The sequence below is a fragment of the Cebus imitator genome, unplaced genomic scaffold (assembly GCF_001604975.1).
Source record: "Cebus imitator isolate Cc_AM_T3 unplaced genomic scaffold, Cebus_imitator-1.0 Scaffold477, whole genome shotgun sequence".
NCBI classification, from domain to species: Eukaryota; Metazoa; Chordata; class Mammalia; order Primates; family Cebidae; genus Cebus; species Cebus imitator.
In genome coordinates, this window is record NW_016107792.1 from 701597 (window position 1) to 721104 (window position 19508).

General features: G+C 37.3%; 1 pseudogene across 1 annotated transcript; it reads left to right on the top strand.

The window, feature by feature from the left end:
• The first annotated feature begins 2320 nt into the window (after positions 1 to 2320).
• LOC108292112 lies at positions 2321 to 3687 on the top strand (annotated as a pseudogene). The gene has a single exon (XR_001820149.2). The product of XR_001820149.2 is annotated as a keratin, type I cytoskeletal 18-like (transcript).
• The last annotated feature ends 15821 nt before the right edge of the window (positions 3688 to 19508 follow it).

Sequence of the window (19508 nt, forward strand, 5' to 3'; positions counted from 1 at the left end):
CTTGAGCCATACGAAGTCTGAAAGGATGTAATTTAAATGAAGAAAAAAACACCTAACTCTTCTTATTCACTTTTTTTCCTACTGGTAAATGTTTAACCAGCTCTAAAAAAAAAAAAAGCATACACAAGTATAATTACATAGTTTATTTCAAATTCTGATTTAAAAATGTAGCACACAATTTGCAAATAATAAGTTGTACAATTTGTAACAAATTTATATAACCATTTGATTTTCAAATAACGTTTTTATTTTTTGCCAAAATCTTGATTCCTTAGCTAGTCTATATTTGTAATTCAAACATGATTAGAAAAAAAAATCACACTACAAATAAGTAGTTGATTACTACTTATTCCAGCAAAGAAGTCACTCAAATTACCAGTGAATGAGTACATTTCTGACAAACATATTGATGGATGGATATTTTTATTTTTGTTAAAGAGAAGACAGTGAAATAGCAAAAACAGATGTTGGAACTTCACTCATTTCATTAATGCCATCATCCTCTTTGCTCAATTGAATTATAGTTTTCAATAAGTGAAAGAATATTTTTCCAATTTTCATGCTGTTCACACAATAATGGATACAGACACAACATACTTTTAAGTGTAATCCTTATTAGTGACACTTTTTTCAGCACATTCTGAAGTCTAGGCAATCAACACAACAATAAACCAAACCCTGATCTGTAGTTTTGCCAATTTCCATGATGTAAATATTTCTACCAAGGCTGATTTTAAGCTACCAACACAGCATCCCTGAAAATGAAGTTGGGAAGAGATGCACAGTAGCACGCCATCACATAGTGTTTTCATCATACGGATGCAACAAATGTAACTAATTTCAAAAGTGTAGGTAATAAAAGATGTAACAAAATAAGTAGGAATGGATATATTTGAGTATATACTACCTTTGTTTTATTATAATTTATAGAATTGTTAAGACATACACTTTTTAATAATGGCTGTGTTTCATAGCTGGCTCACAAAATTCCTAAAAATCAAACAGCCACCTTTTGTGAGCCAGTACAGGATAGCTCAAGCATACCACTTCTACTCTGTCGTGTGAGCTGTTATATGAAATTATCTTGTGTGTGTGTGTGTGTGTGTAATAAAACTATATTCTTGCTATACCACTCTCCTTTCCTCTGAAAATATGCAAAATTTTTATTACATGTAGTATTTCCTCAAACTTAAATGAGCTCTATCACCCTTTTGAAATTTTTGTTAAACTGCAAGCCTTCCCAGTTTGAATGCTGCCACCTCCCTGGAGGCTTTCTGATTTTCTCTTCACAATTACTACTTTTTTCATTCTTCTGAGGTACCAAAGCACTTTGCACATCCTCTACCTAAAATGTTCTTAATTCTACAGGTTTTATCACCTTTTGACCTTATGCGTCACAGCAGGCACTCAACACATGTTATGGACTCTAATATTTTTCTACATACTTGAAAACATAAGATATAACAAATATTAATTAATAAGGTAGCTTCCACAAGGACAAAGCTCTATGCCATAGAAGAAAAACCCAATTTTTCCCTCTAACATTTTGGTGAGTGGGTACTAATAAACATAGGGAAGAATGCTTCCAAAGCTTTACAATTTGGAAGAGGAGGGCATTAATGAAAATGTCACTTTTATATAACATGACAGCACTTGAACCCTGGACCCCAATACAAACATGACTCAAGCTCCAACTAATCAAAGGAAATTGGGCAGTAGCTGGTGGCTAAAATAACACACCTGCTCAGCTAGGACATTCTCCAAAGAGTTATACGGCAGCTTAGGCCATAGTGGAAGAAGTTCTTTCAATATTGGAAGTTGGGAGGCTTAAATCTCAGTCTTGTTCTAATGATGCATTGATTAAGCAAGGTGTCTTAGTATTTCTGAGGCTTGGTGTTTATATCTATAAACTAATATGGCTGAATGAGATGGCCTCAAAAAGAGAACCAGCTAACCCCAATTCTCTATGAGTTGAAGACACAATCATGTGCAGCTGGGCAATGCAGAGACTGTTGTCATCCGTGTCCCATAAACCCAATTTTTACATCAAGTTATCAAATGATAGGCAAGAGTAATTATTTTCTCACTCTATAATTCTAGATTGTTCTATAAAGGGAATCATCTTGAACTTTAGAACTATGTAGAGAAATAATCCATCTTACTTATAATATATAGCTGCATTGTGGTGGAATAATTTTACAGCTCTATTTTAAACACATTATTTGACTGAAATATTGAACTATTCTGGAAAAAAAATCTATTTTTTCAATTAGAAAAACTTTCTGCTGGTCGGCAAAGCCTGAGTCCTGCCCTCTCGCTCTCCTCCCCGGGCAGCATGAGCTTCACCACTCGCTCCACCTTCTCCACCAGCTACCGGTCCGTGGGCTCCGTTCGCGTGTCCAGCTACGGCGCCCGGCCGGTCAGCAGCGCGGCCAGCGTCTATGCAGGCGCCGGGGACTCTGGTTCCCGCATCTCCGTGACGCACTCCGCCAGCTTCAGGAGCAGCATGAGGGTCCAGGACCTGGCCCCGGGGATGGCCGGAGGTCTGGCAGGAATCGGAGGCATCCAGAACGAGAAGGAGACCATGCAAAGCCTGAACGACCGCCTCGCCTGCTACCTGGACAGAGTCAGGAGCCTGGAGACCGAGAACCGGAAGCTGGAGAGCAAAATCCGGGAGCACCTGGAGAAGAAGGGACCCCAGGTCAGAGACTGGGGCCATTACTTCAAGACCATCGAGGACCTGAGGGCTCAGATATTCGCAAATACTGTGGACAATGCCCGCATCGTTCTGCAGATTGACAATGCCCGTCTTGCTGCTGATGACTTTAGAGTCAAGTATGAGACAGGGCTGGCCATGCGCCAGTCTGTGGAGAGCGACATCCATGGGCCCCGCAAGGTCATCAATGACACCAATGTCACTCGGCTGCAGCTGGAGACAGAGATCTAGGCTCTCAAGGAGGAGCTGCTCTTCATGAAGAAGAACCATGAAGAGGAAGTAAATGGCCTACAAGCCCAGATTGCCAGCTCTGGGTTGACTGTGGAGGTAGATGCCCCCAAATCTCAGGACCTCGCCAAGATCATGGCAGAAATCCGGGCTCAATATGACGAGCTGGCTCGGAAGAACCGAGAGGAGCTGGGCAAGTACTGGACTCAGCTGATTGAGGAGAGCACCTCAGTGGTCACCACACGGTCCACTGAGGTTGAAACTGCTGAGATGACGCTCACGGAGCTGAGACGTACAGTCCAGTCCTTGGAGATCGACCTGGACTTCATGAGAAATACGAAGATCAGCTTAGACAACAGCCTGAGGGAGGTGGAGGCCCGCTACACCCTGCAAATGGAGCAGCTCAATGGGATCCTGCTGCACCTGGAGTCAGAGCTGGCACAGACCCTGGCAAAGGGACAGCGCCAGGCCCAGGAGTACGAGGCTCTGCTGAACATCAAGGTCAAGCTGGAGGCTGAGATCGCCACCTACCCCAGCCTGCTAGAAGATGGCGAGGACTTCAGTCTTAGTGATGCCCTTGACAGCAGCAACTCCATGCAAACCATCCAAAAGACCACCACCCGCCGGATAGTGGATGGCAAAGTGGTGTCTGAGACTAATGACACCAAAGTTCTGAGACATTAGGCCAGCAGAAGCAGGGGACCCTTTGGGGAGCAGGAGGCCAATAAAAAATTCAGAGGTAAAAAAAAAAAAAAAAAAAAAAAAAAAAAAAAAAAAAAAAAAAAAAAAAAAAAAAAAAAAGGGAAAAAAAAAAAAAAAAAAAGAAAGAAAGAAAAACTTTCTGCTATAAACAAAGATTTTCTGTAACTATGAGCTCTGTATCAGAGTGTTGGCTGCTATGGAGACCAAAGGACATAAATATCAAGTACATTATAATTCATCTGGTAATCTCTGTAGGGAAGAAAATTTCTCTTTTCTTCAGAGAAAAATAATTTTATAAGTTCAACAGTAGAGGAAGGAAGACAAAATTTATAAAACTGACACAAGTATGTCCCTATGCAAGTCACAGAGTCTGAAAAACAGCACCTAAGTCTGTTGTTGCAGTTGTTTGTAATAAACAGGAAAGAAAGAAGGTAGCTGTTACAGAAGGAAGCAACATCACTTGGGAAAGCAGGTGGGAGTTCTTTGATGCTGCCCTGATCTCACCCAGAGAAATAATTTTTCCTGTGGAACTTCAAAGAACTAAGGAGGTGAAAATTGATCTCAAAAAAACAATTTGGGGCTCCTACTATGTCCTAGGTGCCATGCCACCCAGGCCTTCTTCACAGGCCCATCAACATGAGCTGCTTAGCTTCTATGCAGCCCAAAGAGAAGTAATGTTCTCAATTTTCTCTCCACTTCAGATATCTCAATAGAATTTATGGCCTTTATTGAAGAGGTTGCCAGCTTTCCTGTCTCAACCCAAGAGGGTTGGAGGAAAGAAAAGGCAACGGATAATATTTTTTTATTTACAGTCTCTTAAAATCATTGGTTTTTGGCCTCAAACTGGAATTCCCACATCTTGCATCTCAATTACATGTCTGTTGTCATTTAGCATTCCTTAAATAATATATCTAGCAATAGCCTCATGTTTATTAATACACATCCAGTGAATACCTGTATCCTACAGGACACGCTGTTAGCTTCTTTGTGCATAAAAGAATTAAATAAATATAGATTCTGCCCCACAGTGAGCTTATATACTACTGGGGGAGATAAAACATTTCCGTAAATATAATACAAAATGATGTTTTATAATGAAGATGAATGCAAAGTGTCCAGCTGAGCTGAAAGAGGAGGTAAACTTTAGCTGAGCAGATAGGGAAATGAAATAATGAGGTAATGAAAAAGTTGGAATTAAAGTGGATTATAAAGATCAAACAATTCTGGAAGGAGAGGACAGGTAACTTGGATTGATCAGATTTACTAGAACATAAGATGTAAAATGGGAGTGACAGGCTATAAGAAGTAGGTTCTTAGGGGGAATTGTGGCTAATAAAATTAGTTATGGTCTGTCTAAAATCCTTGTTTAAAAATCCTGAAAGATATCCAATAAAGAGATTAAAAATCTTGGAGTAAAATTATTAGTTGAGTGCTTAAGATATAGTTTTGGATGTAAGCTATATGGGGGTGAGAATGGAAGTAATGAGATGGCCAAGAGACAGACCACAGGGCGAGTGAAACAGAAAGAGAAACAAGGATGCAGTGAAGCACTACTTAGATTTTATTTTTTATGGATATCTGGGCATGGGTTTTAGTAGATTCAAATCATGAACCTAAAACAATCATAACAAAACTATGACTTATTGAATGCAGTCATTGTGATAAACACCTTTTATAAATTATCTTATTTTGCCATTACAACAGCTTTATGAAGACATCTTTGTTTGCGTATTATAAATGAGAACACTAGTTCCCATCAATGTCACCTTACTGAAATATTCTAAGACAGTACTAGATTTCAGATCTAACTTGATCCAAACTCTAAATCCCTGTGCTATCCTGCCTCCCAAATGCTGTCCTTCCCTAAAAAACTGCTGATAAATAATTGGACTAACTAGGATTGTCGGATTTAGCAAATAAAAATAAAAGTTCTGTAGATAGCTACTTTCCTTTTGAGAAACAGCTTTTGACCTGCCACTGGGCCTTAATAGAGACTAAACACTTAACCATGGGCTGCCAAGTTACCACAAGATCTGAGCTTTCTATTACTAGCTAGGTGTTTTCTGACCCTCCAAGCCATAAAATTGAGTGTGTACAGTGGCGCTTTATCATCAAATGGAAATAGTATATATGAGATTGAGCCCAAGCATGCCCTGAGGCACAAGTCAGTTACCAGAAGAAGTATTCCAGATGCCCATGCTTCCCACTCCTGCTATCACCTTCTTTCTCCCAGCCTGCACCTATAGCCTCATGGGGAGTTCCCTATGACCGAGGAAGAAAAGACACAGGCTGATTTACAGAGGAAGAAAAGACATGGGCCTGATTTACAGTTGGTTTTGCACAATATTCAGGCAGTACCCAAAAGTGGACAGCTACAGTATCATAGACCCTTTCTTGGTCATCCCTCAAGGAAAACAGTGAAGAAAAATCCTACTGGTGGGCGAACTTCAAGCAGTGTACCTGACTGTTCCACTTGGCCTGAAAGCAAAAATGGCCAGGCACACAGTTATATACCAATTAGTGGGCTGTGGCCAAAGGTTTAGCTGGACAGTGAGGGAGTTGGAAGTTACAAGACTGGAAAATTGGTTACAATATAGTCCAAGAAAGAGGGCAAAAAAACATGAATATATTTATGCCTTATGTGAATGTTCATCAAAGGATGACCTTTTCAGAGGAGGATTTTAATAATCAAGTGGATAGGATGACCAGTTTTGTGTATCAGCCTATTTCCCCAGCCTCACCTGTTATCCAATGAGCTCATCAACCCAGTGGCCATAATAGCAGGGATAATGGTTATGCATGGGCTTAAAAACATGGATTTCTATTCATCAAGGCAGATCTGGCTGCTGCTGCTGCTGAGTGCCCAACAGCCAGTAGCAGAGACCAACATGGAGTCTCTGATATGACACCATTAACCAGGGTTATCAGTCAGCTACCTGGTAACAGGTTGATTACATTGGATCACTTCCCTCATGAAAATGGTAGCATTTTGTTCTTACTGGAGTAGACACTTACTCTGGATATGGATTGTCCTTCCCTATGTGCAATGTTTCTGCCAAAACTACAATCCTTGGACTTATAGAATGCCTTATCCATCATCATAGTATTACACAGAGCACTTCTTCTGATCAAGGAACTCATTTTACAGCCAGTGAAAAATGTCTTACCATGTTCTCCATTATCCTGAAGCAGCTGGCTTGATAGAATGCTGAAATTACCTTTTGAAGACTCAGTTATAGCACCAGTTAGGTGGCAATACCTTGTAGGACTGGTGCATGATTTTCTAGGAGATTCTGTATGCTCTTAATCATCACCCAATATACAGTGCTGTTTTCCCATAGCCAGGGTTCACAGGACCAATAATCAGTGGGTGGAAATGGGAGTGAGACTGTTCACTATTCCCCTAGTGTCTCACTAGCAAAAATTTTGCTGCCTGTTCCCACAACCTTACGCTTTGCTGGCCAAGAAGCCTTAGTGTGAAAAGGAGGAGCGCTTCTACCAAGAGACCACAACAATGCTTCCATCAAACTGGAGGTCAAAACTGACACCTGGCCTCTTTGGGCTCCTCATGCCTCCAAATCAACAGACAAAGGATTTATTGTACTGGGTTGGGTGATTAATCCTGACTACAAAGGAAGACTTGAATTGCTGCTTCACAATGGAAATAAGGAAGAATATGTCTGGAATACAGAAGACCTCTTAGAGTATCTCTTATTATTACCATGTCCTGTAATTAATCCTGTAATTAATGTCAATGGAAAATCACAACAATCAAATCTAGGCAAGTCCCAGACCCTTCAGAAATGAAGGTTTGGGTCACCTCACCAGGTAAAAATGTAAGTAGTGAGGTACTTGCTGAAAGCAAAGAGAATATGTAATGAGTAGTGGAATAAGGTAGTCATAAATACCAACTAAGATTTACAGAATGCCTGGACTTACAGAATACCTTAGACCAGTTACAAAAATCAGTACTGCAATTGCTATATCTTTCTTCTTTTGTTATGAATATTTTTGTGTACATGTATAGCAAATCTTGTTTTCTGGCTTCCCTGTCCCCTTAGACTTTATATCATAGTATTTAAGTATAATTAACTAGTAAACATCAAAGTATTTCAGTTATTGGATTCAAGAAGAATGTCACCCAAGGACTTTTCATCCTTTTTTGGAGATTGGTTAATGTTTTTGATTGTATACAGCATAGTTTTATCATGTTAGGCAGAAGTATGACCTTGTTATTGTCTTTAATTGGAGATTAGAAATGGTTTAAGGAGATACACATGGGTGCTATGTTGACAAGGGGTGGACTTGTGATGGTTAATTTTAGGTGTTAATTTGGCTGGGCCACAGTGCCCAGATATTTGGTCAAATGTTATCTTAAAGGCCTCTGTTTTTAAATCAGTGGACTTTCAGTAAAGCATATTGTCTTCCATAATATGAATGGGTCCTATACAGTCAACTGAAGGCCTGACAATAAAAAGATCAACCTCCTCTGAGCAAAAAAGTAATTCTGCAAGCAGATGACCTTAAGACTTGAACTGTACCCTTGGCACTTCTCAGTGGGTCTCCAGCTTGCCAGATCGCCCAGAAGACTTTGGACTTGCTAGCCTCCATAATTGTATGAGCCAACTCCTCACATCAAATCTTTCTCTGTATATATATTTATCCAATTTGTTGTTTTTCTCTGGAGAGCTCTAATAATTATGACTATAATTCAATTTATATTCTACATTCTGCTATGTGCAATCTCTGTAAATCCTTTTACATAAAGATTCTAATTTGCATTTAAAATATTTTTAAATGCTCTCTGAATAAAGTCCAAGAAAATTTTTACCAAGGTCAAAGTCTAATTAAAGGAACAAGTCATGTCATAAAATACAAGTTAATTCCATTTCATTCTTTTTTTATTTTTCTACTTTTGAATAAAAAAATGTACTTGAGAGTTTGTCTCAATCTAGAGAATTCTAAACCCTCAGAAAAAAGGAAAAAATATATCATCTTTATTTCTTCCTTCTATCTTTGTTTTTCTATGTGAAATTGATGCTGTCTTTGAGCTTTGCCCAAAAGAAACCTGGTAATTAAACCTGATGTAACACAGTGCCCACCTCTCTCCCCTCACTCCACGTTCCAAGCATATGCCTCTATCTACTAGTACTAAGGGCAGTGCTGTTTCTCTTGTGAAATAGAAAATACTTCAGAATCATATGCTAAACATTATGATAATTTTTTCTATTACTTCATTGAAAATACAAGAAAACAAATCAGACACATTATATTTAAACTTCTAAAAGCAGAGATAAAGAGAATATCTTGAAGGTATCCAAAAAAAAAAAAGATATACTAAACACAGAAGAACAAAGGTAAGAATTATAGCAGTGCTCTTTGAGGAAACAGTGAAAGTCAGAAGACCACGAAACAACTATCCTGTGCCACATTACGGTGTTTTGGGCAATGATAGATTGCATAAATGATGGCGGTCCCCTGTGATTATATAATAGGGCTAAAAAATTCCTATCACCTAGTGAAGTCATAACCATCATAACATTGTGACATGATGCGTTACTCATGTGTTTATGGTGATGCTGGTATGAACAAAACTACTGCACTGCCAGTCAAACAAAAGGGAGCACATACAGTTATATATCATCCATAACACTTGATAATAAATGACTATGATACCTATTTATGTATTTATTGTACTACACTTTTTCTTGTTATTTTAGCATGAACTCCTTCTACTTGAAAAAAAAAAAAGTAACTGTAAAACAGCCTCAGGCAAGTCCTTCAGGAGCTATTCCAGAAGAAGGCATTGTTGTCATAGGTGAGGACAGCTCCATGCATGTTAATGTCCCTGCAGACCTTTCAGGGGGACAAGATATGGAGGTAGAAAAAAGTACTATTGATGATCCTGACCCTTGTAGACCAAGGCTTGGCTTTTGCATCTTAGTTTTTAACAACAATAACAAGAAGTTAAAAATAAAAATCAATAAAAAAGCTTACAGAACGAGGTTATAAAGAAGAAAAATATTTTTGTAAGTTAAACATGTGTTTTAAGCTAAGTGTTATTACAGGTCAAAATGTTTTGAAAAATTAAAAGTTTATGAAGTAGAAAAGTTATAGTAAATTACAATTAGTTTCCTATGGAAGAAAGAAAAATATTTTTTATAAGTTTAGTGTAGTCTACGTGTATAATGTTTACATGTAAAATCTACAATAGAGTACAGTAATGTCCTAGGCCTTCACATCCACCTGCCACTCACTCACTGACTCACCCAGAGCAACTTCCAGTCCTGCGAGCCCCATTCGTGGTAAGTGCCCTTCACAAGTGGATGATTTTTTATTTTTCATGTTATGTCTTTACTGTACCTTTTCTATGTTTACATATTTGTAGTTACACAAATACTTACCATTGTGTTCAATTGCCTACAATATTAGGTAGAGTAACATACTGTATAGGCTTGTAGCCTTGGAGCAATAGGCTCTCCCACACAGCCTCAGTGAGTAGTAGGCTATTTCACCTAGGTTTGTGTGAGCACACTCTATGATGTTCACATGAGGATAAAATCACCTAGTGATGCATTCTCAGAACATATCCCATCATCCAGTGACCCATGACAATACTCAAAATACAGAAAGAATAAAGTGCCAGCCCAGAATTCTATGTTCATGAAAAATAACCTTCAAAAATGAATGAGAAATCACTTTTCCAAATAAAAACCGTACATATTTATTACCAGCATATCTGCATTTCAAAAACTAGTTTAAAACCTCTTTAGAGAAGAAAGGGTACAAAATCAGAAAAAATTTTTGGGTATACACAAAGAAATATACAGTGCTAAAAAGTCATAAATGAGGTAAATATAAAGTTTGCTCTTTCATATTTTTAATGCTGTTAAGATATAACCAACTGTTTAAAACAAATAGCAATGCACTATGTGTTTATACTAAAGGTAAAATAAAACGTTTGCCAACAATAACACAAAGAATGGGAAAGATAAATTAGAAGTATACTATAGTAATATATATAAAGCTTTAAGTTTATTTGAAGATAAAAAGAAAATAATTAAAAGAAATAATATTTTCCCTGGGTAATATATAGGCATGTGATTGATATTTGATGCATTTTTGTTACTTAATCATTTAAAATGCTTACTTATTTCAAGGTATGCTTCCTGGTGTTAATAGTGAGAAAACAGATAAACTTTCCAATTTTTGTATTATTTTTCAAAAACAATTTTACATATAAATGATTTATACTTAACATGTTTTACATAAAATCAATTATGTTGTTAATAATCGTGAAATTACTATTTCACAAAGTTGTATGTGGCTAATATTATTTTAATGAAATTGTATTATTGCAGAAAAATCAAGAAACGTATTTTAACCAGCTGATTTTTAATCATAATTCAGAAAAGATTTTTATCTCATAGGATTTGTGTTTAAGACTGGTTTGCCATGAAACACCTCACTGTACAAAATAATGAGTAATATCTAGATATCAGGCATGGGACCTTACAACTGATCGAGAAAAAATAAGTTAGTTATAACTTCCTTTTCAGTTGGCAAGTCTTGACAAAGTAATTAAAATACAAGAAAAAGACAAAGCAAAGAAAAAAAACAACTTTTTCTTTTCTTTGAGTCACGCCAGCAGGGCAAAGCGCCCAGGAAATAAAAACTAAAAATAGAAAGTAAAACAAAATGATATAAATACCACAGTGAGGCTGAACAAAAAATGTTAGGGCATCTATAGTTAACAATAATTTATTGTATATTTCAAAATAACTAAAACAGTGGAATTGAATTTTTTTAACACAAAGAAATGATATATGCTTGAGGTGATAGATACCCCAATTACCCTGATTGGATCATCACAGACTGTATGCTTGCATTGGAATATTACATGTGTCCCATAAATATGAACAACTATTCCATATACATAATTAAAAATTAATTTTTTTAATGTAGCAAAGAGAAGATTGTTTATTAAAAGTTTGGAAACGATTCCTTTATTCCTTTCTCTCCTTTCTGAGTCCTATAGGGTTGAATCTTCTGGGTAGTCTTTTTGGCCATTGACTGAAAAGCAGCCCTAAGATCTACTGGCCAGCATTGTAACAACTTAGTCTTTAACTGTGCAAGTGTTGTAAGTAGCTCCTAGGTGAGAGTATTAACCAGTACATTTCTAAAAGGGAAATCTACTGGTATCCCTAGCCTCTTCTTTGGACTAATAGAAGAAACTAGATCATTGTAATCATCTGACATACCACAGTCCCTATAGGCAGCTTTGAATGATTGTGGTTCAGGGTAATACTTAGCTCACTTAAAGACAACTGCTCTGTCCATCAATTGTATCAAAGCATCAAAGAATTTCTGGAAGTTTAGCTAAAGAGTAGCAGCAATTTCTGACTGGGGGTATATGCGGCTGTTAATAAAAGTTGGAGCTACAACTGAATCAAGTGTAAATATATCAGAATCTCTAGTCCACAGTAACTTTAAGAAGAGTAAAGATCTGCTTCTGGCCACAGTGAAAGGACAGGGGTCAGGTATACGCTCCCGCCTTGAACAGCCAGAAAACAGACAGAATAATGAAACAACTGTTTTCAAACATGTGACACAGGCAATACAGGACAGTAAAACAAACTGAGAGAAGGGAAATAAACACAAGAAGCCCACAGTTGCGTCAATGTATTGTCTAGAGTCAGTTTACAGGCCCAGATCATAGAAAGGGAACCCACACAAAGCCAGGCAATATTGCTGAGTGGAGGAGACAGAGGCCGGAATCCAGAGTGTCAGGGCAGCTAGAATTTGTGGACAGTGTGTCAAAGAGAAGGAAGCTACAGAGAAAGAGAGCTGAACATGTGCATAGGGTTTTCTTCCTGAATTGTATATGCTTAAGAAGAAACTAGCTAAAGCCAGAGAAAGAATCACCAAAAAGGAAAAAGCAGAACATTTCTTGTGTTCTGCTTCCATATGGGACCAGATAGAGTGAACACTTCTGTAATAACATGAGACACGGTGTAATCCTCACAATGATACAGCTCTTCTCTCTCCTTTCAGTGCACTCCTTCAAATCTAGGAAGAAGACTTCTCTGGACCTACCCTCTCAAGGCTTAAAAGTAAGTCTTGAGAGGATCTAGCTGATTCTTACTTAAACTCATGCCAGAAAAAAACAAAAAACAAAACCAATGCTCTATTTAAAGAAATACAGCAATCAATACCTTAAAATTCTTAATGATGAACATTCAATAAAACATTTTATCAGAAAGGAAAATATGACCCACAAACATGGGGAAAATAAATCAATAGAAATATATCCAGAAATTACAGCAATTATGAAACTTGCCAAAAGGGATATTAAACAAGCTATTATTAAAATGTTCCATTGCTTCAAAATAGTGAAGGAAAACATCAGCATGATTAGCAAAGTAATGACAGGACCCAAAGGTAAGTTCAAAGTATGAGAAAAAAATATCTAAAATGAAAAATACACTGGGTGGAATTAATAGCATATTAGGAACTACAAGTGCAAAAAAATCAGTGAACTTTAAACCATATCCAGGAACTATCCAGAATAAAATACAGGAAAAAAAAAAGACTGAAAAAATAAACAGAGGCTCAATGACCAATGGAACAACACCAGCAGTTTAACATACATGTAGTAGGAGTACCACTGGGTATAGAGGGACAGACAAGTAATTAAAGGAAGAATGCTAGAATTTTTCCAAATTTGATGACAGTTATAAGCCCACAGATCCAAAAATCCAAAGTATCCAAAGCAAAATAGATCTAAAGAAAACCACATCAAGTCATATCATAATTCATTGCTGAAAAGCAGTTTCAAAGAGGAAACCTCAATTACTACTAGAAGGGAAAAAAGATGCATTATAAGAGGAACAAAGATAAAAATACTAGCACACTTCTGGTTAGAAACCATGCAACCCAAAATACATTGGAGATACCATCTTTAGCATAATGAAGGGAAAAAATTCAATCTAGAATTTTTTACTCATAGTAAAAATTTTCAAAAATGAAGGTGAAATGAAGTCTTTTCCAGACAACAAAAACCAAGGGAATTCCTTGCCAGCAGACCTGCACTACAAGACATGTTTAAAAAACAGTTCTTTAAGCAGAAGGAAAATGATAACAGATGGAAATTCAGGTCTACACGAATAAATGAAGGGCTCTGGAAATGGGAACTATGTGGATAAATAGAAAGATGTTCTTATATTTTAATGTCTTTAAAAGATAGCTTTATACTTAACAAATACAAACCCTAATCAGAAAGGCATAGTCTACATGTTTCAAAAGAAATGGATATGTGATGCCTATTTTGTTTGTTGGGCTGCGGGAAAGTTATTTTAAAATAGATAGAAGACATGGTATATCGTCTGAGTATTTCCAGAGAAATGATACACTTATCATGGATAAATGTATGTATCTCCCTGTTTCCTATAAATGTTCTCTCTCTCATTGAACCAGAACCCCTAATATTGCATGGTCTGAGTACAAGAAGAAATGTTTCCAGACAGTGGTTGGCATAAATTAGGCTTCTAACTGCTGGTGCCTACGGAGGCAGGTCCAGATGAGGTTCCCATTACTAACAGTGAAGACGCAGCAATTTGAAGGACATGGGTCAGAAGGAACAGTACTAGTAGGAAAATAGGGGTTGATCAAACAAACTTATCTGTCACAAATGCACCAAATTAAATTGATTTAATGAATTCCTTGTTATCCTTATTTGCAATATTTTAACAACACTTTTTGAATAAATTCTATCAGGACACAAAAAAGTAGAAGAATTCCATCTTGCTAGGATGGATACTGATAACAGGCACTGACTTAATAGGCATCCAGTAGTGAGCTGGAGCTATATTTTCTGGAGTTCTGGAAAGCCAGTTTTCTTAGATTTGGAGGAAATATACTGAAAGGAAAGAGAAGAGCTCAGCTGAAGTATGATTTGCTTAAAAACAATGAGCATCAGAACTTATAATTGTCTAGTTGGATATGTAGGGGGGAAAAAATCAAACATTTATTTCCTAGGAATAGACCTTAGTTCATCACCACAATAGTCCTTTAATTAACATGTATTGCTCTCTGTCAGCAAGATTTTAAACAATAATGTAACTAAATGAAAGAAACATATATCTTAGCTTTTCATCACAGTTGCTTTTAGACAGAAGACTCAATTAAATGATCAATTCATATATACTTTCATATAAAGTCATATTGTTCTGTATCTATGGCATTCATATTTATGAACCAAAACTTAGAACAATGCACTACTGAAGTCTTATAATTCCTTGATGTTCAATGTGTAGTCCATGGACAAGCAGTGTTAGCATCACCTCAGAGTTTGTTAGAACTGCAGAGTTTCTGGTCCAATTTCAAGGCATAATAAATCAGAGTCTATATTTTAACAAGATTCCCATGTGACATCAAAGTTTTTGAAGTGCCAATATAACTCAGATTATTATAATAGTGAACAGAAGAAAAATTGTTTGGATATCAAAATGCTAAGTCTATATTATAGGTGAAGTTTCTGTAAACTTTATATTCATAATACTACATGTATTATCAATGTAACTGCAGCTTTTAAATGAATTAAAACATTTGTTTTAAGTTCCTTTCCCAAATCCAGTTATTGTGATTATATTCATTGAAGGAAAATTATATATATATATATATATATATATATATATATATATATATATGTTTGTTACTGTAGTTATGTAAGAAAATACAATTTCTGATTGCATTTACACGGTATTTAATTTGTTCACTAAGTTCAGAGAAAAAATAATGATAAATAGAAATTTTTATTTTGTTCATCCTTAATTAGCTGTGATATTATCTCTTCATTCCTTCCTGTAGGTAGTTTAACTCTTTGGAAAATATCAAGCTATGTGAACTCTTATTAATCCTTATTACATCATTAAATCTATTGAACCATGTCTCTTTTCCAAAGGATATTGAAAAATAGTCAGGTTGTCCAGGAAACTGGGATGGTCTAGCAGGCCTGCAACACCTGCTGAAGCCCTGTCACTGAGGTTGGAGGCCTAAGCGAAGTATGAACGCTAAAACTGGAAGGTCAGGTGGTTCTCTGTGCTTTCCAGCCACTGGTAAATAATAAAAAGTTCAAATAACCAACATAGTTTCAAAATATTTTGTCTTAGTTTGAGCTGCTATAACAAACTACATTAGATTGGGTTGCTTAAACAACAAGATTTCTCACAGCTCTGGAGGCTGGAAATCAGAAACCAGGATGCCAGCATGGTTGGCAAGGACCCTCTTCCTAGTTACAAACTACTGACTTCTCCCTGTATACACACACGGCAATTAAAGAGCCAGGGAATTCCCTGATGTTCACTCCACCCACATGACCTAATCTAATCTTAATTACCTCCCAAAAGTGCCACCTCCAAATACCACCATATTGGGAATTTGAATTTCAACATTTGAATTTGGGAGTAACAAAGTTGGCAAAAATTTAGTTCATAACATCTTTATACAATTTTCTAGTCCTAGATGATGATCAAAACCCTAAACTTGATTTAAATTTATGTCTCTTCTAGTTTCTCTTTCCTCATCTTGCTGGCCATGGTTTCTAACCCATGATCTTAGCCATGGCTACTGCTCAGGAACAAAGAAAGAGGAGCAAGAAAGTTCCCACTTCTAGAAATGTAGGAAGGCTTTGTGTTTGCTGGGTATCCTGTTTAAATGTTGATACTTGTTCTCTGGGATAATTTCTGTGACTGGAATTCCTGTGAAGTCATATATTTACTCTATGCTTGCTTCTCATCTGTCAGTCCCCTGGTTTGCAGTGGTCCACTCCATGGGGACTCTCTCTACGAGGGTTTTATTGCTCATCCTTTACCCAAGCACCCTGAGAGAGCAGCAATTTTCATTTGCTCAGTTTCCAAATGAGCCAGCTCTTTTTCCCCAGGCACAAATCAGGCAACATCTAACGAGCTGTGATGAACAGAGGATTGGGGCATGGGGAGGGGGTCACACATCAAACCCTTTAGTGTTCCTGTGAAGCCTCCCTCATTAGGCTTAACTTTCAGGATGGACATTCTCTAGTCCACTCTCAGTGAAGCTATTTTCAAGAAAATTCTTTTCAGCTCTCTTAAACTCTTGGCATCTCAAACATTTGATTCACTTTCCAAACTGTTAAGTTTTAAACACATCTGCTTGAAGTAAAATATATGCATTTGTGTTACTGTAGCTATATAAGAACGTAAAATTTCTGATTGCATTTACACAGTATTTTAATTTCTGTTTGTTCACTAAGTTCAGAAAGAATATAGTGATAAATGGAAATTTTTATTGTGTTCATTCTTACTGCATCATCACCTATCTCTCAAATCATTTGGACTCTGATATGTAGCATATCTTGATATCACATCTAAAACTTTCAGTTTAAGATGTGTTGGAATTTAAATTTTTTTTATTACAAAAGTGATACATATTTGCTATGACAAAAAAGCAGTCCAAAGATGTATAGGGAAATTTTTCCTCATCTTTTGTTAGCAGGCTGACCCCATCCTCAATTATCATCCCCATTATGTAACTCATGTTATTAGCTTCATGCGTGTCCTTCTTCGCATTTCTTTGTGTATTTCGTATATTGGAAATAGTAAGACTTAGTTATTTTTTCTATTTTATCTTTTATCTTTTGAAATTGTAGATCTGTTGCCTGCAAGGTGTTTGTTTTATATAATCATAAATGTCCATATTTTCCTTATCAACTCTTGCAAAAAGAGATTTTTGCAAATAATTTTTAATAATCAAGAATTTAATCTATGAAAAGACAAAAAATGAATTAAGTGAAAAAGCATTGTAGATTACTTTCTCAAATGATTGGCAATATCAGAAAGTGATAATTATTTTTCCATTAATTTGAACAGAAATATGACACTAAGGAGGTTGTTCCTAAACTATTATGGAAATTCTTTTTTACACACAAGAATATCATCATCTATTTACAAAATATTATATAGTCTAAAAACAGGAGGATGGTCTCAAAGGAATTACTTTTTAGATTCTTCTATGAGTTTTGAGTAATAGTGTATAAAGAGAAAGCTACGAGAATCATATAGCCAGATTGGTGCATCAGGTATACCAGAAGCTGAGTGTTAAGCAGTTAAAACCTTTCTTAGCCAGTAGTCTATTAATACGAACCACAGAACATCCTGGAAATAGAGCCTCTCCCATCAGCTGCATCATATATATGTATATATCTATACAGCTGTAGTAGTCCATTTTCACACTCTGATAAAGAGATACCTGAGACTGGGAAGAAAAATAGGTTTAATGGATTCACAGCGCCACATGGCTGAGGAGGCCTCACAATCATGGCAGAAAGTGAAAGGCACTTCTTACATGGTGGCAGCAAGACAGAATGAAACAGAAGCAAAAGTGGAAACCACTTATAAAACCATCAGCATGAGACTTATTCACTACTACAAGAACAGTATGGTGGATACTGCTCCCATGATTCAATTATCTCCTACTGGCTCCCTCCCACAAGTGGAAATTATTGGAGCCACAAGATGAGATTTGGGTGGGGACACAGAGCCAAACCATATCATTCTGCCCTGGCCCCTCCCAAATCTCACATCCTCACATTTCAAAACCAGTCATGCCTTCCCAGTAGTCCCCCACATCTCAACTCATTTCAGCATTAACTCAAAAGTTCACAATCTGAAGTGTTATCTGAGACAAGGCAAGTCCCTTCCACTTATGATCCTGTAAAATCAAAAGCAAATTAGTTACTTCCTAGATATAATGGGGATACAGGCACTGGGTAAATACAGCCATTCCAAATGGGAGAAATAGGCCAAAACAAAGGCACTACCAGGGCCCATGCAAGTCTGAAATCTAGAAGGGCAGAAAATCTTTAAGCTCCAAAATAATCTTTGACTCCAGGTCACACATCTGGGTCACACTGATGCAAGAGGTAGGTTCCCGTGGTCTTGGGAAGCTCTGCCCCTTTGGCTCTGCAGGGTACAGCTTCCCTCCTAGTTGTTTTCACAGGCTGGTGTTGAGTGTCTGCAGCTTTTCCAGGTGCATGGTGCAAGCTGTCAGTGGATCTACCATTCTGGGTTCTAGAGGAGAGTAGCCCTCTTCTCACATCTCCAGTAGTCAGTGCCCCAGTAGTAACACTGTGTGAGGGCTCCAACCACACATTTTCCTTTCACACTGCCCTAGCAGAGGTTCTCCATGAGTGCCCTGCCCCTGTAGCAAACTTCTATCTGGACATCCAGGCATTTCCATATGTCTTCTGAAATCTAGGCAGAAGTTCCCAAACCACAGTTCTTGAGTTTTGTGTACTCTCCAGCTCAATATCACATGGAAGCTGCCAAGGCTTGAGGTTTGCACCCCTTAAGCCATGGCCCAAGCTGTACCTTGGCCCCTTTCAGCCACAGCTGGACCTGCTTAGATGTAGCGCACCAAGTCCCTAGGCTACACTCAGCATGGGGAGCCTGGGCCTGGCCCACAAAACCACTTTTTCTCCTAGGTCTCTGGGCCTGTGATGAGAGAGCCTGCCATGAAGACCTCTGACATGCACTGGAGACATTTTCTCCATTGTCTTTGTGATTAACATTTGGCTCCTCATTACTTACACAAATCTCTGCAACTGGTTTGAATTTCTCCTCAGAAAATGGGATTTTCTTTTTTATTGCATTGTCAGGCTGCAAATTTTCTAGACTTTTATGCTCTGCTTCCCTTACAAAGCTGAATGCCTTTAACAGCACCCACATCACATCTTGAATGCGTTTCTGCTTAGAAATTTCTTCCAACAGATACTCTAAATCATTTCTCTCAAATTCAAAGTTCTGCAAGTTTCTATGGCAGTGGCAAA